Below are 8,113 nucleotides of genomic sequence, written 5' to 3' on the forward strand. Positions count from 1 at the left end.
CAGTGTTGAGGCAGACTTGGGAGTTGTTGTGTGAACTCCATAGAGCACCTCCATCCTCTGTTTTGGCTTGTGGTATGTTCATCACCTTTGATCATGAGTCTTTGAGCTTAAAAATGGAACCTTGATGCATGTAAAGGTTAAAAGATGATAACTTAATGTTGGGGTTGGTCAAACACACCTAGAAATGCGTGTTTAGGTGTTTAAAATCGGTAAAAACCCAACCTTGGAAAGATATCTTCACGAAATGCAGTTTCTGCATTCTGTCGTGAAATATCTGGATATCTTCCCGTGGAATATCCGGATATTGAATATCCGGATATTGGATTTGGATATCCGGATATTCGATATCCGGATATGGGAATCGGGATATCCGGATACTGTATATCCGGATACTGTATATCCGGATATGGTCAGTGAGATAACCGGATATTTCATATCCAGATATGCCCCATGGAATATCCGGATATTCTGGGATTTCGTAGAACAGTAGTTGTGCTGTGTGTACAGTAGGCTATTGGGGGTTTGTGGACCCTAGATTGATGCAGTTGAACTTCTGTAATTAATGAACTAAGTCAGAATCGTTGTGATTAAGGGCTTGTGGCTTGGTATGGAGTCTTAAGACGTAAAACGTAAGGAAAGGCGTTGTCGTTAAATTATATGCTTTTGGTGCATTATTATTGATATGGTATTGGTCCATAACAGATTGTGAATCTGTTGTGTTTGGACTTTGAGCTGTGGACTCTTGGCTTTGGGTGTTAGCTTGCAAGGTAAGCTTTTGTGTCCTCAGTTTAGCCATGTTGTGGTTCCGCCATGTCCCATAGTGGTGTGGTTGTATGCATACTGTGTTACATGTTTTGAATATTTGAAATGTTGTTGAGCTTTATGTGTAATGGCTTTTAATATGCATGTGTTGTTCCATCTTGACGGTAAACCTGAGTATGTAGCGTCGTACAAGACAGTGATCCGGGGTGGATGCAAGTAGCGTCTTGCACTAGTGTGGGTATTTGGCGTATGTAAATCCTGTATTTCTCTGGCCAGTAAAAAAGTATTGACACACATGACATGATTATTTGTTGCATTACACTGTTTTAGAAATGATATTGATGAATTGCTTTTAAACTTATATTGCACATGTAACTGATCTTGGGGTGGAAGATCCTTGAGGACCCCTTGTCTTACTGAGATTTCTTGTTTAGAGATCTCACCCCACGTTTGGGGAATGCTTATTTCAGGTTCCGGTAGTTTGGTGACTGATGCCTCTGGCGGCAGGAGGCCAGAGCTTAGTTGATGATATTATGCTGTATTGCTGCCATGACTGGATATAGATGTTGTTTATGTTTTCCGCTATTTATGATTATGTTGTTGTTGAGACTGATGTTGGGCGTGTTGCCTTATTTGAGTGAGGATGGGGATTGTCCATGACACATTATGTTAGTACCTTAGATTGGAGTTGTATAAACTGTTAGATGGTCTGGTCTACGTTGTTGTAGTTCCGTGACGAGAGTCACACTTTTATTATCTATGCTATGAGGTATTTTCAGTTAGCTGTTTTATTGCAATTACGTACAGGCGATGTTTTTTTAATTGATTAATAAGCAAGTTGGTAATGATAATGACATCATAATTGAAAAGAAAAAGATATTCCGCATTTTTAATTAAGCGCTGCATAATAAGATAGTATGATAACATTACCGGATATATACGGGGTGTTACATTTATGCTATCAAAGCAATGGTTCAAGGGAAAAGCCTGTATGTATTGCAATAGTTAGGATGTTTGGTTGTGTCTGTCTTGTGTGTTTACTCCGTCGAATTTTATTATGATAATGCATATGTAATCACATTGCGTGGGCCTGATCAACTCATAATTTGTGTAACTTGTGCAGAGTCATGGTAAGGTTCGGGAGAACACGAAAGACTTCTGAGGATCAACCCGATCTTATCCTGACTGCATTGGCTGAGTTGCAGGCGGCTAGGTTAGCCGATCAGGAGGCCACTATATTGGCCAACGCGGCAATGATGGATGCAGTTCGTGAGGCGAACCGAATAGCCGCAGAAGAGGTTCGTGAAGCGAACCGGAGGGCCACTGAGGATGTCCTCGAGGCGAACAGGATGGCGAACATGACGATGATGAGAGTCATGTTGGAGGAGATGAGGGTTGGTCCTGCTGTAGGCCATGCACCACCGCCACCGCCGCCGCCTCCACCTAGTGTTCAGGATGAGAGCCTGAGTCACATTGGCAGTGCTGCTCATGTCGCTGAGACGAGGGAGACTCTTGTAGAACCTGCTGAGGATCGTGATGTGATAGACCGCCGGCTGAATGCTTTCAGGAAGCATAAGCCACCTGTGTTTGAGGGGTCTTTGGATCCTATTGCTGCTGCGAGATGGCTAGAGTCGCTGGACAAGATTTTTTGGGTCATGCAGTGTACAGATCCACAGAAGCTGATGTTCTCGACTTACATGCTGGAGAGCGATGCCCATGAGTGGTGGACGAACACCTCTCGTGCTTATGAGATGCAGGGTCGTGTCATGACATGGCCATTATTCGAGGAGTGTTTCTTGGGCAGATACTTTTCTTATGATGCGCAGGAGAGGAAGCAGGGGGAGTTTGATAGATTGGTTCAGGGCTCGATGACCGTTGACGAGTACTTGGCCAAGTTTAATGAGCTGGTGAAGTTTGCACACTTCAGGATGGTTCCTCCTACTCCAATGTTTCTGGCTGCTAAGTTCCGCAGAGGACTTAGTGAGGTGATTGCTGAGCATTTAGCTGGAGCTTCTTCGAGGGACTTTGGTACACTGGTTCAGCAGTGTAAGGACATTGAGGATGTCTGCATAGCGAGTAAGGCCAAGAGAGCCAAGGTTGATGAGACCAAGGGGACTGTTGGTTCCACTCCTGTTTCTACGTCCTGGAAGGACATGAGGTTTGCTGGGAAGGGCAAGGGTAAACAGTTGGCTACTAGGCAGACGCCTGGTCAGTTCAAGAGGACTGCTTCACAGCAGGGGAGTTTTGCTAGGCCTCCTTCCACTCCGAGATGTGCGGGGTACGGAAAGGAGCATGTGGGACGTTGTGCTTCGGGGCAGTTGGTTTGTTTCCAGTGTGGCAAGGAGGGCCACTTCTCTAGAGACTATCCGTCGTCGACGGCAAGAGTTGCAACTGTTCAGGAAGTTCCTTTGCAGATGGTTCCGATGGCTTCTACTTCGGCACCTGCAGTGCGACCTTCTGTTGGGGGTGTGTACACCTTGGATAGGCAGCAGTCGGACCGCGCTCCGAACTTTATTAGAGGTACTGTGTCTATTGGTGGTATTGCTATTGATGCATTATTTGACTCCGGGGCTACGCATTCGTTTGTTGCTACCCCGATTACTTTGGGGCTTGAGTTGCCCATGTCTGTGCTTTATCCACCGCTGCGGGTGACTACCGTCACCGGAGAGATATGTGTTTCTACCACTGTACATCGCGATGTAGCGTTTCAGTGGGATGGCCGTGAGTTCTCGGTAGATCTGATAGGATTGCCGATGGCCAATCTTGAGATTATTCTGGGCATGGATTGGTTGTCTAGAAACTGTGTACTGATTGATTGCTGTGCAAAGCGCGTGGTGATGTCTCCGTGTGATTCCACAGCTAGTTCCTCGCCATATATTTCATTGCTGCAGGATAGGAACGCCTTGAGAGCAGGGGCATTTGGTTACGTCATGTTGGGAGGTTTGGTGAGTGGGACACAGGAGGATATCACTGGCATTCCTGTGGTGGGGGAGTTCCTTGAGGTGTTTCCTGAGGAGATTCATGAGTTTCCGCCACAACGGGAGATAGAGTTCTCCATTGACTTGTTGCCTGGTGTGGGGCTGATTTCTTTAGCTTCATATCGGATGTCGCCACCGGAGTTGGCTGAGCTTAAGAAGCATATTGAGGATCTTTCGACGAAAATTTCATTCGGTCGAGTGTGTCTCCTTGGGGAGCACCGGTCATTTTTGTGAAGAAAAAGGTCAGGACAATGCGATTATGCACCGACTACAGGCAGTTGAACAAGGTGACAATCAAGAACAAGTATCCCCTTCCTCGGATTGATGATCTGTTGGATCAGCTCAAGGGTGCTTGTGTGTATTCCAAGATTGATCTCCGATCTGGATACCATCAGATTCGGGTGAAGCCGGAGGATGTCCCTAAGACCGCGTTTCGTTCGAGATACGGTCACTTTGAGTATTTGGTGATCTCGTTCGGACTCACCAATGCGCCAGCAGTGTTCATGGATTACATGAACAGGATTTTCCAACCGTATCTGGATCAGTTTGTGATTGTCTTCATTGATGATATTCTGATCTACTCCAAGACTGAGGGGGAGCATGCGGAGCATCTGAGGATAGTTCTTGCAAGTGCTGAAGGAGAAAAATCTTTATGCTAATCCTTCTAAGTGTGAGTTTTGGCTCAAGTCAGTCAAGTTTCTGGGGCATGTGATTTCAGCAGATGGAGTTGCAGTGGATCCCAACAAGATTGAGGCCGTACTGGATTGGGAGAGGCCCAAGACAGTCACAGAGGTGAGGAGCTTCTTAGGTTTGGCAGGTTACTATCGGAGGTTCATCAAGGGTTTCTCCACGATGGTTCTCCCTTTGACTCGCCTTACCCGAAAGGAGACTCTATTTGTGTGGACTCACGAGTGTGAGGCGTGCTTTCAGGAGTTGAAGGAGAGATTGACTTCTTCACCTGTGTTGATCCTTCCTGATCCTGAGGAGCAGTTTGAGCTTTACTGTGATGCTTCTGGAAAGGGGTTGGGCTGTGTGTTGATGCAATCTGGTAGAGCTGTTGCTTTTGCTTCGAGGCAGTTGAGGCCTCATGAGGAGAACTACCCGACTCATGATTTGGAGTTGGCTGCGATTGTGTTTGCTTTCAAGATTTGGAGGCATTACCTGTTTGGCATGCAGTTTGCGGTGTTCAGTGATCCCAAGAGCTTGAAGTATCTGTTTGATCAGAAAGAGCTGAACGTGAGGCAGAAAAGATGGATGGAGTTTCTGAAGGACTACGACTTTGAGTTGAAGTATCATCCTGGCAAGGCCAATGTGGTAGCTGATGCTTTGACTCAGAAATCCGTGAGTCTATCCAGTTTGACGATGGGTGACCTCGACCTCATAGAGAAGTTTCGGGATCTGAAGGTGACCACCTTGTTTGGGGGTTCACTTCTCGAGATGGAGACTGTGAGAGTCAGGAATGAACTTATGGAGAAGATCCAAGAGGCGCAAGTGCAGAGGGAGTGTCTCGATTACGTGAAGAACCAAGACGGTGTGTCTTGGAATGAGGATGGACTTCTGTTGTTTCAGAAGCGTATTGTGATTCCTCGAGGTCCCTTGACCGAAGAGATTATGGCGGAGGGCCATAAGGGGCAGTTTACTGTTCATCCTGGTGCTATGAAGATGAACCAAGACCTGAAGAGAAATTTTTGGTGGCCAGGAATGAAGAAAGACATAGTTGTGTATGTGTCCAAGTGTTTGATCTACCAGAAGGTGAAGATTGAACACTAGAAGCCGTCTGGTAAACTTCAACCTCTTGAGATTCCAGAGTGGAAATGGGATAGCATTTCCATGGACTTCGTTGTGGGTTTACCGAAGACTCAGGTTGGCAGTGACTCAATATGGGTCATTGTGAATAGAATGACAAAGTCTGCCCATTTTCTTCCAGTGAAGGTGAACTTCACTACAGAGCAGTTGGCCAAGCTGTATGTTCACGAGATCGTGAGGCTTCACGTGGTGCCCGAGTGTATCATTAGTGATAGGGACCCGAAGCTCACATCTCGGTTCTCGGAGGCGCTGCAGGGAGCTTTTGGTACGCAGTTGAGACTGAGTACAACCTATCACCCTCAAACTGATGGATAGACTGAGCACACTATCCAGACCTTGGAGGACATGTTGCGGGCTTGCACGTTGGAGCAAGGCTCGGCATGGGATAGGTACCTTCCATTAGTGGAGTTTTCGTATAACAACAGTTTCCATGCTAGCCTGGGCATGGCACCCTACGAGGCGCTCTACGGTAGGAGGTGTCGTACACCTACCTGCTGGTCTGAGGTTGGGGATCGTGAGTTGTTTGGCTTGGACTTTGTCCAAGATACCACCCCGCAGATTCAGATGATCAGGGAAAAGCTGAAGCAGGCGCAGAATAGTCAGAAGAGCTACTGCGATGTCAAGCATCGTCCACTGGAGTTCAGTGAGGGTGAGCACGTGTTTGTGAGACTTTCACCTGTCACCGGTGTTGGACGGACACTCGGAGTGAGGAAGCTGAGCTCGCCGTTTATTGGGCCATACCAGATTCTTGGTAGAGTAGGACTTGTTGCCTACCGGCTTGCCTTGCCTCCGAACCTGGCTAACATCCACGACGTGTTTCACGTGTCTCAGCTTCGGAGGTACATAGCAGATCCGTCACATGTGGTGCAACCGGATGATGTGGAGGTTCGGGAGAACCTAAAGACTCCCGTCGAACCACTAAAGATTCTCGATCGTGGCGAGAAGCAGCTGAGGAGCAAGATCATTCCGATGGTCAAAGTGCAGTGGACCTGAAGAACTCCTGAGGAGTGTACTTGGGAGCGTGAGGACGAGCTTCTCCGGCAGTATCCCGAGTTTCAACCAGGTATGTTTCTGATTTTGAGGTCAAAATCCTAAAAAGGTGGGGTGAATGTAAGAACCCGCACCGCTAATTAAGGAAATTAATTAATAAATTATGAGAAAATAGGAAATGATTCCATAATTGACTCTAATAATTATTATGAGGCTTTAATAATTATAGTAAGTGATTTAGAATGCTGAAAGTCGCTTTTCGGAAGAAAAATGCAGATACCGGTTCTGCTAGTCAGTATAAATGCTTGCCGAAAAAGTATCCCGGAAAATTATAATAAGTGTATGATAATTACTATAATGATATGTAAACTTGTAAAACGAGTTTCAAGTCCAAATAATGAGAACTGGTGCTAGAAACCGGTACTGGCTTTGAAAAACGCGTACCGGAAAGGTGCTCAGAAAATTATAAGAAAAATATGATAATTCTTGCAAAATTGAGTAGGTTAAGAATCCACAGTTTGGGATTAAAATGCTAAGCGTAGCAATTAAAGTTAATACTGTGTGTTAATTGGGTAAGTGGCTATAAATACCCTTATTAAGGGCACAAAACCCTAGAAAACAGTTTCTCTACGTGGGGAGAGGGGCTGGTCAGCTGCTGGTTCCACTGTTGCATTGCTTCACCACCATTTTGTGAGCCTTGTGACCTCTCTTCTTCATTTTCTCTTCACTTTATACCTTGGGTGAGTGGGATAGATCATTGTGAGTGTGAAAATAGCTCTTTTCCTGAGTGTGTGAGCTTCTTCCTTGGGTTGTTGAAGCTCCAAGGAGCAACCTTTGTGAAAAAAGGACCCTTCTTGGTGTGCATTTTCGTGCACAGTGATGAGGCAGACTTGGGAGTTGTTGTGTGAACTCCATAGAGCACCTCCATCCTCTGTTTTGGCTTGTGGTATGTTCATCACCTTTGATCATGAGTCTTTGAGCTTAAAAATGGAACCTTGATGCATGTAAAGGTTAAAAGATGATAACTTAATGTTGGGGTTGGTCAAACAGACCTAGAAATGCATGTTTAGGTGTTTAAAATCGGTAAAAACCCAACCTTGGAAGGATATCTTCACGAAATGCAGTTTCTGCATTCTGTCGTGAAATATCCGGATATCTTCCCGTGGAATATCCGGATATTGAATATCCGGATATGGGATTTGGACATCCGGATATTGGATATCCGGATATGGGAATCTGGATATCCGGATACTGTATATCCGGATATGGTCAGTGAGATATCCGGATATTTCATATCCAGATATGCCCTATGGAATATTCGGATATTCTGGGATTTCGTAGAACAGTAGCTGTGCTGTGTGTACAGTAGGCTATTGGGGGTTTGTGGACCCTAGATTGATGAAGTTGAACTTCTGTAATTAATGAACTAAGTAAGAATCGTTGTGATTAAGGGCTTATGGCTTGGTATGGAGCCTTAAGACGTAAAACGTAAGGAAAGCGTTGTCTTTAAGTTATATGCTTTTGGTGCATTATTATTGATATAGTATTGGTCCATAACAGATTGTGAATCTGCTGTG

Source organism: Gastrolobium bilobum, unplaced genomic scaffold (assembly GCF_033153095.1).
Source record: "Gastrolobium bilobum isolate Gb01-03AN ecotype WA unplaced genomic scaffold, APGP_CSIRO_Gbil_v1 utg65199, whole genome shotgun sequence".
Taxonomy (NCBI): domain Eukaryota; kingdom Viridiplantae; phylum Streptophyta; class Magnoliopsida; order Fabales; family Fabaceae; genus Gastrolobium; species Gastrolobium bilobum.